This window comes from Lampris incognitus, chromosome 4 (assembly GCF_029633865.1).
Source record: "Lampris incognitus isolate fLamInc1 chromosome 4, fLamInc1.hap2, whole genome shotgun sequence".
NCBI classification, from domain to species: Eukaryota; Metazoa; Chordata; class Actinopteri; order Lampriformes; family Lampridae; genus Lampris; species Lampris incognitus.
Window position 1 is genome coordinate 45,115,464 of NC_079214.1, and position 14,062 is coordinate 45,129,525.

The 14,062-nt window shown below is 45.4% G+C and overlaps 1 protein-coding gene across 1 annotated transcript in view; it reads right to left on the bottom strand.

Moving 5' to 3' along the window:
* The window catches only part of LOC130111478 (protein kinase C-binding protein NELL1-like), a 429,520-nt gene that overhangs the window by 93,179 nt on the left and 322,279 nt on the right, over nt 1-14,062 (bottom strand). The window lies entirely within an intron of this gene.

Genomic DNA, 14,062 nt, shown 5'->3' on the forward strand with positions numbered 1-14,062 from the left:
CAATCATGTTCCCTTCCCACCATTTAGCTTTTTGTGGACTTCGTATGCTCGCAGGCTAAAGCTAGAAACGACCCCAGTTTTGCATTAAGTCTTTCTACTACTGCAAACTATGCTCAGAGAGAAAGAGCATCGAAATGGGCCAGCAAAACAGCTGTGTCAGTTAGGAAAACAGAGGTCACAGCCTCTGCTACAGGCTCACAAAATAGCAAGGCTTCAGTTAGGGATGAGCCAAACAAGCAATGCCCGTTACATAAAAAACCACATCCGCTGTCAAAATGCCGTGGTTTCCGATGGAAACATATCGATGAAAGGAAAACACATTTAAAAGAGAACTCTATCTGCTTTCACTGTTGTGACAGCACCAAACACATAGCAAAAGACTGCCAGGCAATGCTTCAATGTAAAGAACGTGAAAGCGACAAACACATTTCAGCAATGCATCCTGGTCCGGCCCCTTGGTCAGTTAGTAAGCAGACCGAACAGACATCTGAGGATGAGCATAGTGGGGAGGGTGAAGAAGCTGCATCCCCTGTAGTCACTTCCATTTGCACTGAAATATGTGGTGGAGACACTAAACCCAGATCTTGTTCTAAAATCTGCTTAGTCAAAGTATACCATGCCGATCATCCGAACAAATCCCGCAGAGTTTATGCAGTGATTGATGACCAAAGCAACCGGTCCCTGGTGAAATCGGAATTCTTTGATCTCCTAGACATTAAAGGTAATGCATCCCCTTACACCCTGAAAACGTGCTCAGGTACAGTTGAGACAGCAGGGAGGAAGGCTAGCAATGTTGTTATACAATCACTCGACGGGGAAACCAAGGTTACCCTCCCTACACTGTTAGAATGCAACAACTTACCTGATGACAGATCAGAGATACCAACACCTGAGTTTGCTCACTATTTCCCTCATCTCGGCCCTGTAGCTGATAAGATCCCTCCTCTTGACACCAGCGCTCCTATCGTCCTCCAGCTATGTAGAGACATTTTAAGCTTGCATAAGGTACATGAACAGCTAAATGGGCTGCATAACGCTCCTTTTGCCCAACGCCTTGACCTTGGCTGGGTCATAGTTGGGGAGCTGTGTTTAGATGGTGCATGCAAGACTGAGAGAGTCAAGGTCTACAAAACACATGTCCTTCAAAATGGACGCTCTTCCTTTCTTAAGCCGTGCACCAACATTATCCACGTCAAGGAGAGACTTGATACTCCAGCCAAGCAAAGCCTTCTAACTCATCCTCACACTCAGGAGGTTTTTCCAGAGCCAAGACTGGATGATGAACATGTATTCCAGAAAACGCCTGATGATGACAAACCAGCCCTGTCAGTAGATGATAACGACTTTCTCAGAATCATGGAAAATGAAGTGTACCTGGACAATGAAAACCATTGGGTAGCACCGCTGCCTTTTCGTTCACTCGCAAGCCTCTTCCGAATAATAGACAACAGGCATCCCAGCGGCTTACCTCTCTCCAACGCTCGTTTAGAAGGAGACCTGAAATGAAAGGCCATTTCTTTGACTTTATGCAGAAGGTCATTGACAACCACCAGGCAGAGCCAGCTCCTTCCCTGCAGCCAGGGCAAGAGTGTTGGTACTTACCTACCTTTGGTGTTTACCACCCCCAGAAACCAGGTAAAATAAGAGTGGTTTTCGATTCCAGCGTTGAATATAAGGGAACGTCCTTGAACAACATGCTTCTCAGCGGACCCAACCTCAACAACACTCTTGTGGGAGTCCTTCTGAGGTTCAGAAGAGAACAGATTGCCATCACCGCCGATGTAGAACAGATGTTCTATGGTTTTAAAGTCAGGGAGGACCATCACAATTTCCTCCGTTTCCTGTGGCACCGAGACAATGATCCAGAGATTAAAAGCTACTTGCAAGACCAGGGGTGCACATGGACATTTAATGCTCCCCATTCCTCGCACATGGGAGGTGCATGGGAAAGATTGATAGGTGTGGCCAGACGCACCCTGGATGCTCTGCTGGTGAAGGATGGAGCTATTAGACTCACCCATGAAGTCCTAACTACCTTAATGGCCGAAGTTATGGCCATCATAAACTCCAGACCTCTGGTTCTGATCTAATATGATGCAGAGATACCCGAAAGGCTTTCTCCTGCCGCTCTTCTAACACAGAAGGTGAAAGGAACACCCACTCCTCCAGGCGACTTTGAATTGGATCACTTGTGCAAAGTACAGTGGCGCCAGGTCCAGAGTTTAGCAGACTGCTTCTGGAAAAGGTGGGAACAGGAGTACTTGGCAACTCTTCAGTTGCGCAGAAAGTGGACCAAGGAAATGCCTAACTACAAGAGGGTGATATTATTCTGATGAAGGACATTCACTCCAAACGTAACGAGTGGCCCCTTGGACTTATAGTTAAGTCCTTTCCCAGCTCTGATAGTAAGGTCCGTAAGGTCTCAGTGAAGACTGTTAGCCAAGGGATAGTAAAGGAGTACCTTAGGCCGATCAGTGATGTGGTTTTACTCATACGAAAAGAAAAGGCGTAGAGGTGGTATTTAGATACCAAGTGGGGAGTGTGCTGACTCCTGTCATTTCTGTTATTAGTATTTTGAAACTATAGTGCCACCTACTGGCGGAAGGGTTATTGCTCCTGCAAGGAAGTGATGCGGTGCCAGCCCATGTTGTCATAACGGCATTTCCTTTCAGTATGAGTTCGCCTGAAAACAGAAAACTAACGTTAATGGATGTGCTCTACAGTTGTTTTTGTGTCCCGTAGAGTAGATCTATCAGTAAGTATGGTGTTATTTCGTGTTTAAGTTAGAAATGAATGTGTGTTATAGGAAAAGTTAAGTCATGGGTTTCTATGAGTGTTTAACGTTACGTCGGTTGTTGTGTGTGTGTGTGTTAGCAATATACCGTTAGCCTAGCCTCGCGCATGGTAGCCTGACGTTACTTGCTGATAGCTGTGCATCACATTCATTGTTCTGTTTAGTGTGCTCTGTAGTTTACCTACCATATACTTACCCAACATTATTTGAAACTGGAAGGAAGTTCTCTATTAATAGAGCTATAGTTTATTGTTACATAGGAAAAGTTTGTTATGTTGAAATTTGGATTGTACTTACCTTTGTGAATGTTGATCCTGGCGAGGGTACCTGTAAAAGAAACATGTTAATTGAGGTCACAATTGTTTAATATTCGTATGTTAATGTGTTCGCATTGTGCTTTGTGTGTTTCAGTTTTACAAAATTGTAACGAGTGATTAAATTACTCCACTGGAAAGCTTTGTCCCTCGTTCATGTTAGCTATCTGTCTAGGCACTGCACTGAACTCATGTGCCGAGGACAGAATAGCATCACAGACTTGATCAGCAATTGCGCACACACCTATTGTGTAATAGGGTTTTACTACCTCACTTATTTATAATAAATGTTGTTTGTTCTTGCTTTTATCTTATTTTGTTATTTTAATCATTTACCTTGTCTAGTGCTGCTGGTCTGAGAGTCACCAAATGAAATGTCATTGTGTACGCACAATGACAATAAAGTTTCTTATCTTAATAGGTATCAATTACAAGTGTTAGATTATTTCTATCTTAAATTCTGGGGAAATACATAGTATACTAGCTTAACTGTGGGTGTAGTATTTCCACAGTGGAGGCACTCCACTACTTAATGTGTTACATTTCCATTCAACTTTTCTTGTTATTACTTTTCAGTCTTGCTATACTTTTCAGTCACATGTAATAGCTATCTATTCTAATAATAACACTAGACTAGTGACATTTAGGGGTAGACAGGAATTTCAGCCATCTCACCATTGACCAATGATAACCTAGGATCCTGTTTTGTTTAATGTATGAGTGTGACTCTTGTGTGCATTATAACACCAGGTAAAAAGTGGTTATATTTGTAACTGTGACAACCTTGTAACACTTTAAAAATAAAGCCCTCTGATTAAGGTGAACTTCTTTGTTTACATGAGGAGGTAATTATATCAATGTGCGGGAGTGGGGTATGGATAAGAAGGTTGCTGCAGACTGAGAACATAGGAGTGATAAATTTGCTGGTGGGTAGCTGCTGACCCAAGCAGTAAGGTACTTGGTAAACTTATATCTACTGTATATCTGCTTGCAGTGAAACCGGGACTGGAAACAGATATGCAAAGAAGCACAAGGAGCCTGAAAAGGACTGATTACAAAAAAAAATGTTTTTTTGGCCTGTGTCTTGGGACCATGTCATAAAACAGCCACTGTGCCAACTAGCCAACATTATCTGGTTGTCTATCCTTCCATATCAGAAGAACCTGTCACACTATAATATGTAGATTATTTCTCTTCTAAAGTCTTTCAGACAGGCAATCTGCGATGCTCCTACCACAAAGTAGGGCACAGTTAAGTTAGTCAGTATGTCTTCATGCAAGCACTGATGTTTACAAGGATACCTTCAATGCACGTTTTTTCATATTTCCCCCCCCAAAAAACATTTCTGCTAAAACACCGTTCACAGGCTATTCCCTACTTTTGCAATATAAAAGATCTTAGGTAAAGTTCATTTCAAGACGAGATTAAGTTGACTCTCCTCTCCATCTAGAACCAAGACCACAAATGTAACATTAGGCTGCAACGTTAATGGAAATTAGGTCAGAAATAGCTCTGAAAACTGTTCCCAATATTTGCAGTGGACGATTTGCAGTGGCCTCCATTACTGTTCCTATTATCGGCGCGGATTTTCTGTGTGCTAATGGTCTGCTGGTTGATGTTACAAACCGCTGTTTAATTGATGCTGTGTCTTTCGCCAATGTTCCGTGCGAGACAGGGGGAGCCGGGCCGTTAACACACGCTAACTTTTTAGCATTAGGGGATGTTTTTCAGCGTTTGCTGGTGGATTTTCCATCGGTGACTACACCTGCCTTTTCCACCGCGGTTACTAAACACGGGGTAGAACATTTCATTCCCACTCTGGGACTGCCAGTTTTTGCACGCGCGTGGCGCCTCGACACAGTAAAATTGGCTAGAGCTAAGGAGGAGTTCGCCATCATGGAGCGTCTGGGTATAGTGAGGTGTTCCAACAGCCCGTGGGCCTCGCCGCTTCACATGGTGCCCAAGGCGGATGGGTCGTGGCGGCCTTGCGGCGACTTTCGCCACCTGAACAACGTCACCGCCAACGACCGCTATCCCATCCCACACATACAGGACTTTTCCATACGCCTGGCAGGTACCACTATTTTCTCTGAGGTGGACCTGGTGTGCGGCTATCATCAGGTTCCTGTGCGCGCAGAGGTCGTGCCCAAGACCACAGTGATCACCCTGTTTGGGCTTTTTGAGTTCATGCGCATGCCTTTTGGCTTGAAGGGGGCAGCGCAAACCTTTCAGAGGCTGATGGACTCGGTGTTGCGTGACCTTGCTTTCGTGTTCGTTTATCTCAATGACATATTAGTGGTCAGTCCGTCAGCTGAAGAGCACCTGGCGCACCTGAAACAGGTTTTCCGTCGTCTGGACGAACATGGCCTGATAGTCAACCCGGCCAAGTGTCAGTTTGGACTGCCGGTGATTGACTTCTTGGGTCACGGCATTTCGCCGCAAGGCGCGGTCCCGTTGCCTTCTAAGGTGCAAGCGGTGGCGGAATTTCCCCGCCCAGTCTCTGTTAAGGCATTGCAGGAAATCTTGGGCATGGTGAATTTCTATAACCGTTTCCTCCCTCGCGCTGCCCACCTCCTTCAGCCACTTTACGAAGCCCTGCGGCTTAAGAAGGCTAACGACCCTGTCGACTGGACTCCCGAACGGGTCCAGGTCTTTGACGGAGCTAAGTACGCCCTGGCTAACGCTGCCCTCTTTGCCCATCCCACACCCACGGCGTCCATAGCTTTAACAACCGATGCGTCTGGCATAGCCGTGGGGGCTGTGGTTGATCAGCGTGTGGCGAATGCGTGGCAGCCACTCGCATTTTTTAGCCGCAAACTGTGAGATATCGAGCGCAAGTACAGCGTTTTTGACCGGGAGTTGCTGGCACTGCACCTTGCAACCCGTCATTTCCGCTTCCTGCTGGAGGGTCGCTCCTTCACGGCTTATGTGGATAAACCGCTGACTTTCGCCATCTCCAAGGTTACTGAGCCGTGGTCTGCTCATCAGCAGCGCCACCTGGCGGCCATCTCTGAGTTCACAACGGACATTCAGCATGTGGCCGAGAAGTCCAACCCTGTTGCAGATTGTTTGTCACGTGTGCTTGTGTGTCCTGTGCACCTCGGTGTGGATTTTTCCGCTATGGCTGCCGACCAGCCCAGCGACCCGGACGTCCTTGCCCTTAGGTCAACGCGTACCGGCCTCAAGCTAGAGGATGCTGTGATGCAGGAAGGCAGTCCTGCCCTCCTCTGCGATGTCTCCACCAGCCGTCCCCGCCCCGTTGTTCCAGTGGCCTGGCACCGTCGAGTTTTCGAATCGATTCACTCCCTCTCGCACCCTGGAGTTCGGGCGTCGGTGAAGTTGGTCGGTTCCAAGTTCGTCTGGCCTGGCCTCCGCAAGGACGTCAACGGGTGGGCGGCTGCATGTGTGGCGTGCCAAGCGCGCTAAGTTCCACCAGCACACTAAGTCGCCCCTTGAACCGTTTCCGATCCCGGCCAGACGTTTCGACCACGTGCATGTGGACCTGGTGGGCCCTCTACCTTCTTCACAGGGTGTTACGCACCTGCTCACAATGGTAGATCGGACCACCAGGTGGCCAGAGGCCGTCCCTCTGTCCTCCACAACATCCTCGGACGTTGCACGCGCGTTTCTTTCCTCCTGGGTCGCCCGTTTCAGCACTCCGTCAGATATCACCTCAGACAGGGGCCCCCAGTTCGTGCCAGAGCTCTGGTCGGCACTTGCGCGGTCCTTGGGTGTGCAGGTACAACGCACTACCGCATACCACCCTCAGACTAACGGCTTGTGTGAACGTTTTCACTGGTTGCTCAAGGCAGCGCTGCGCTCTCGGATGGTAACTGGTTGGACCGTTTACCTTGGGTTATGCTCGGGTTGCGTTCGACTCCTAAGGAGGACCTCGACGCTTCGCCCGCTGAACTGGTGCTCGGTCAGCTGCTCCGCGTCCCTAGGGAATTTTTGCCTGGGAGTTCCGCTCCTCGACCCAATACGGCCGTTTATCCTTTTTTGTCTGACAGCACTCGGGTTCCAGGCCCCGTTCTCCACTGTTTTCCGCGGTCGTTGGTGCCTGCGGAGCTCATGTCGGCTCGTTTTGTTTTTGTACGGCATGATGCTCACCGCTCAACCCTCCAACCCCCATACGATGGCCCATTTCGGGTTCTTGAGACGGGTCCTAAGGGTGTTGTGCTGGATATGGATGGGCGTAGGGAGCATGTCACGCTTGATAGGCTTAAACTGGCGCACAGGGTGGCAGACGAAGTTGTGTTTCCGGCCCAGGTTCCCCGTCGGGGTCGCCCTCTTTCCAGGACCCCAGCAGTGTCTTCACGGGTTCAGCATTCTGCTTCTCAGCTGGCATTGGACTGTGTTTCACCTATTGTTTCGGCTGAGGGACGGCGCAGCCATTATGGCAGGCTGCTTAAGCCTTCAGTGAGAAACTGATTTTCTTTCCAGGAGTCCCTTCTGGGTGTTTGGGGGGAGGCTGTGTGGCGGACACTAGGGGCTATGCCTCTCACCCAGCAGGGCTGTGAGCTGGGGGCGTGGTTTACGTTCCCGGGCTCTCTGGTGCAAGGTTGTTCCTGTTTCAGTTTGGTTTTGGAGCTGAGGAATAAAGTTCAAACTCACCTTCATCTCCTGTGTTTTTCCTCATCCTGCCACAACATGATCATTTCATATATCTATTCTTATATTGCCAAACAAATTGGTAGTGGTCCTTTAAATCTAAATTGAGATTACTGATTTACTGTCAATCAAAGTGGCTAAATGGATTTGACTCAAGGGCCTTTGGTGGACAAATAAATAATTCTGATGTTGCCGATGTAAAAGAGCACAGTCAAAACATCCTCAAGGACTCAATGCCAGTCAATCAATGCCAGTCACTCACAGCTCAAAACTTTATTTTTTTTTACGTTTGTTCAAATGACTGAACAATAACCACTGCTAGTCAACTTGGTCATTAGAGAATGTGTTATTAAGTTCGCTTACACCATTTAGTGTCCGTATCACAGGGTTAGCAAAAGTATGGCCGGCACCTTCAATTGAAATTCTTTCTTAGATTACGATGATCAAAGACAACATCACTATAGATCCACAATGCAGCAAGGATATCAAGTTGGAATTGCCTCTGCTGCAGTATGTTGAACACTAGCATCTCACATAGCTGAACATAAATAAGGCTGTTGTTTTTTCCTCTCTACTACAAACCAGCCAAATGTAACAGCAGGGTAGAGACTAAAAATAATTCCCACTAATGATAATTTCTACAAAGCACAGAAACAAGTTGTGTTTCGTTTTTCCCCACTATTTTTTCCTCACATTTGCAATTAATCATGCCTTCAGATACTGTAGTGCACATCCAATTAAATGTTGTAAAACACTATGCCCCCTAGCACAGAACTACATGCTACCAAAAAGGCTAAATGTGTTGTTCCTATCAAAAACGATGAAGGGGAGCAGTAATTATGCAAACAGAAAATTACATGATGCAGGCTTACAGGGACAATTATGCCCTCCCCACCACCACCATATCCCCCCTTCCTCCATCCCTCAGAAAACCCTTGGAAGATCATTAATTTTGGGTATCACTGCGGTGTGTTGTTGGCTGGTTGGAACACAGTACTATGTGATTAGCTCTCTATAGCAAGGCGAGAAAAGTACAAGTCAATGCCATGTATTTAGCCTCACTACTCAAATCCTCTCCATTTAAAACCCCTTTGTCTATGCAAACCAGTCCCAGGGAATGAAGCGGACCATTAACGAGATTAGCTTGCTCATTCTGCAGCCGACAAAAGCTGTGGAATTGAGGGCTGATCATTAAGCTGGCAGCAGGAACAATGCTGATCTATACTCCTTAGCTGTGCTGCGATTGAACTATTGTGGCCCATTTGTTGTGCTGTGACATAATGGTGGCCTCTCCTAGAAGGAATTACAAAACAAAAGATCGTTCCTTTGAAAGAGGGTGGGGCGATGGGGGAGGGTTGCAGCAAAGAGAAAACAGAGAAATATCAGAGAGGATTGGAGAAAAGAGACTGTGTGGATGTGAGAAACAAAGGGGATATGAGAGACAAAGAGACAGAGAAGGACAAAGACAGATGGAATGATAGAGAAAGAGCGATGTTGAGACAGAGAGAGACAGTATATGTGAGAAAAAAGAGTGACAAATGGAAGGAAAAGGAAGAAACAGAGACACAAAGTGACAGAGAAAGAAAGAGAGGGAGAGAGTGCAAAAGAGCAGGGGAGAGAAGGATGAAGTAAAGATATAGTGAACCTGATCTCCTCGTTTCCTCTCACATCCAGTCAACCCTGGGATCAATAGCAGTGAAATGGGCTCTAGAGATGGAGGCCACTCTTCATGTGCCCCAGCAATCATCTCTGTTACAGCATGTTGGGGACAGGGGCCTCTGCAGTGCTGTCAAATACAGGACCAGGGAGGGGACTGCCGAATGTTAACCAGCTAAGGAGGGGTTTTGGGATTGATCTTGGTTGGATGCAAACTCTGGTTTGGGGATAAAGAGCTGAATGTTGAGAGACCCCATACAAGTGGTAAATAAAGCCATTTTCAGCACGGCAAGTAATATCTTATACCTTAAATAGAGAAACTGCTAAAACGGCCAAAAGTATGAGCCTCTGCTCTGTAGTCATATTTATCACTCTATCAGCCATTTGCATAATATCAGCAGATGGGAAACCTACTTTGCACTTAGACCCACTAAAAGGGCCATGGCATTGCTCTGGCAAGAACATTACTCATAATTACTCCCTGGAATCTTAGGTTGCGATGTAATCGCCCCTTCGGTGGGTGAGAGTCTGAAAGTGGGCCAAGTAAGATTGATTGATTGTGGTTGACACGTGTGCTCTGGCTTCTCTCCCCTGAGATCTTCGAGGCAGAACCCCAGCCAGAGAGGAGACAGAGGGACTCACCCCACCAAGACCCATACTGCAGCTGCATTACACATCTCTGACATGAGCCTATCTGGGGAAATCTAATAGGTTCACCCTGGTAACAACCACCCTAGTGTCCAACCAACCATCTTTTACCACAGAGGAGAGGGTATCAAAATGTACAGCCTGTTGAAGAGAGATGTATGGCGGTCTGTTGCAGAAATTGTCAGGACAAAATAGTGAAGGTTGAATCAATACCACAAAAGGACCTTACATCATGGCATATTAGCTATGATGCCACACATGCCCAGCTAGATGGTAAAGGATGTGTCCAAGTTAGAGAAAATGCCACCCCCCCAAATCATATCAAATCATATGAGCACAACATATGTATGTATTAGCAAATAAAACACCAGCTCTCCGAAAACAAACTGAGTGCGAGGGAGAATTAGAAAAATATCTAACATCACTGCAAACAGGCACTCATAGTGTGAACTTCAAGTTGTCAAATTAACCACATACCTTTGAAATAGTGCCTTCCTTAATGTAATTGCTATGTCATCTGTAGAAGAAGAGAATATACAAGAACACTGTATAATCTGCTTCTGTTTAAGAGTCATTCATTGTGCGTAAATGATAAGGCTTAATGATAACATTCACTCTGCCCAGTATCAGATTCACTATATAAATGGTTTTCCTTTTTCTCTCCTGGTAGAGGATACACCCACAAACCCCGCATGGGCTGTGCTGTCCCTCATTAATGCATGATTAGAGCCTCTCAATTACCAACACCAAACCATGACAAGTATCTGCCCTCTTCTTTGCTTTTCAACAAGTCCTCACCCAAAGCCAGCTAAGTGCGCTTTGGATAATTAACATTAGCATGGAGGGTCTAAGGAACCACTACTGTTCTTCTCAGAGTAATTCCACTTTTCCTGAGAGGGCTGCGGTAATGTAGGAGGGGACAGGGGTGGGGGGTGGGGGTGGGGGTTAGGTCGACTGGCCGTTGCTGTTGCCGATCACAGCATAATGAGTTCTTGGGGGAGGGAGAAAGTAGAGGCTGATTCTGCATCTCTCTCTGCATATACTATTAATTGGCAAGGATACAATAGTTGAAACATAGCAGAGCTTTCATGGCTATATTAACAATATAAGGGGTCAGTGCAGAATTTGCCCCTCCGCTTCATCAGAATTGAAAAGATGTGATCATTTAGTTGAACTGTCATGTTATGTGCTCTCACATTGTGCTACTTGTAAATAAAAAGTCAACATGATAAGCTGATCATAGGATGAGCTCATTTGTATTCCTAAATTTATTTTGCTCTTGGCCATAGTTGACTCATTACTTAATTCAGTCATTTCCATTTTAGCCATGATTTTGAGAATGAAAAATGTGGCGGTAGCGGTGAAGTTGAGCTCTGTTGTGCGGCTCGTGTACCGTGGGGCTGGAGACAATCCAAAGGTGGAAATTGTCTGGAAGGCACTTTGCAAATGCACTGATCTCTCTCTAGACCTGCCTCCCACCTGCCGCCAATTCTAATGTAATGCCTGCCTCTATTATGGAGGAAGTGGGGATGTGAATGGCTTGTTTCTCTCCATCACTACCTATCACACACACATACACACACACACACACACACACACACACACACACACAGTTTCTCTATAATTGTGGGGACCCCTCATTCACTACATTCATTCCCTCGCCCTTAACCCTAACCATCATAACTACATGCCTAACCTTAAACCTTACCTTAAACTAATCATAATTCTAACCTTAAACCTTAACCTATCTCCTAACCCTAAAATAGACTCTTTTCCTCATGGGGACCCATAAAATGTCCCCACCAGGTAGGTGGTTTCTGGTTTTTCCCCATTGGGATAGAAAAACAAGGGGGAAAACACACACACACACACACACACACACACACACAAACTGAAATACACAAGTGCAGCAGGATATGAATATGATCAATATTATCAATCTATATATCAGGTATACCTTACAAAATCTGAGCTTGGAATTTTTCCAATTTGTAAACAGAACCAACTGAGGGCCCGGCTGAAGTTTTCCTTAAAGTCTCTTGAATTCATCATTTAAGAAGCATAGGCCTAACAGAATTGATATTTTCACTCCTCAGATAACAGTAAAGCGGAAGCACATAGCCTCTTGAAAATAACATCAAAAGGCAATCTCAAGAGCAAATGGAATCTCCTTATGGACAAATAAAGCCCTAGACATGAGGCTTAGCACACAGGAGGAGAGGAGCATAATGCTTTCTCCTACATTTTGTCGTTCTGTCTCTACTGTAAACACAAGTATTATTACTACAGGTTGGATATTCCAGCTGCCTGGTTGGTAATACTGTCTTTCTCTTGTCAGACCTCACTTTTGTTTCTCTTATGAGAGCCTGATGTTCCCCAGAGAAGAACAAGGCTTTCCTCAAGATTCCCCCAGGTTCCATAAGGCCCTTTTAGGAAGAAGCCATGACAGTCATAAAGAGTCATCGACAGGTTTGCTTCCTCTGTCGTGAACCACCACTGACAGTCCCACTGCAGCACCACTCATGCATGAGTTAAGTGTAGTGCGTATGGGTGAACAAAAACATGTGCACGCGCAAATATGTAGTTGAATATGCATGTACACACACGTGTGCAAGTTGAAACACAGATGCACACACAAATACAAATAAACATGTATGTGTGCGCACGCACGCACGCACGCGCACACACACGCACGCGCGCGCGCACACACACACACACACACACACACACACACATGACATGTAAAAATATATTTAAAGGCAAATCCACAAGCAGAAACACATCCATAGATACTCTCACACGAGGCATCGGGATGTTTACTATCTTCATAAGCTCAGGGTTGGGTCCATACTTAGTAATTGGATCATGGTTTATTCCATCTTGGTGAAGTAGGAAAAGGTCTCAGGGCCAACATTTCAGCATGTGGTTAAAAAAAAAATCAAGTCAAATGTCATTGCTTTCCCACTAAATCTGACTTAGTGGGATGCACACATAAAAATATGAGGGACTAAATGCAATGTTTCAAATGACTACAAGTGACAAGAGTACCTAAGAATCCAAGAGTATGTATATGTCTAGGAATATCAAGTAGACTGTATGGGGATAATAAATATGCAACATGAACACTACCAATAATGCTGTTTTTAATACATCTATCAGATGGAACAATCTGGATATAAAAGATATAACGTTCATAAAAATCAAATATGGGGAAGTGTGAATGTAATTTCATAATGAAAATCCCACCATCTTATTGCAGTAAAAAAGGTGTCTTAATACAGCTATTCTGTTAAGTACATATTGTAATTCTGAATGGGTGTATATGTTGGCTAAGGTTTGTTTAAACACAAATCTGGCTCATTTTACCCCCTCAATGTTAATCACTTGGGACAAAGAGCAGGGATAACCCACTTTTGCTGTACAAACACAGCTGCTTGTTTAAGTGTTTCTTCAATAACATGTTCACAAAGCTAACTGTGATGCTTTTCAATTAACAGGCTATTGATGGAAGCTAGTATTGTGAGCACTCTTGACAGACAGCTAATGTTTATAGTCAAGAGCATTGCATTGATTTTGATTGCAATTACCTTGATTGACTAGCTCACAACTTGTGGACTTATTCTTCTCTGTCATGGGTGGTCGTAAATTCTGGCCATCAAAGCTCACTTTATGTGATGGTTAGTCCATTTTGTGAAAATGGCAGCACAAAACCCGCTGGGGGCTGAGTTATTAGGACCAAAGGGCTCAAATCACTAAACATAATTCAAGTCAAATTCATTTAGTTGACATACAACCTCCTGGACCCAGGGTGGTAAATTTAACAGGTAAGTCCTTCTTTTGTTTTGCTCGAGATATATCATTCCACCCCTTACATACACAAACAAAAACAAACACAGACAATCCTCCAGACTTTGTTCCCCCCCCCCCCCCCCCCGAGACAACCGTTGACACCTAACCAAGTGTTGGGAAGCAGGCTGTGCAGAGGTTGACGTGAGGTTGAGAGGAGATGAGGTGTAGCTGGTTAGAGGCGGGAGCATGT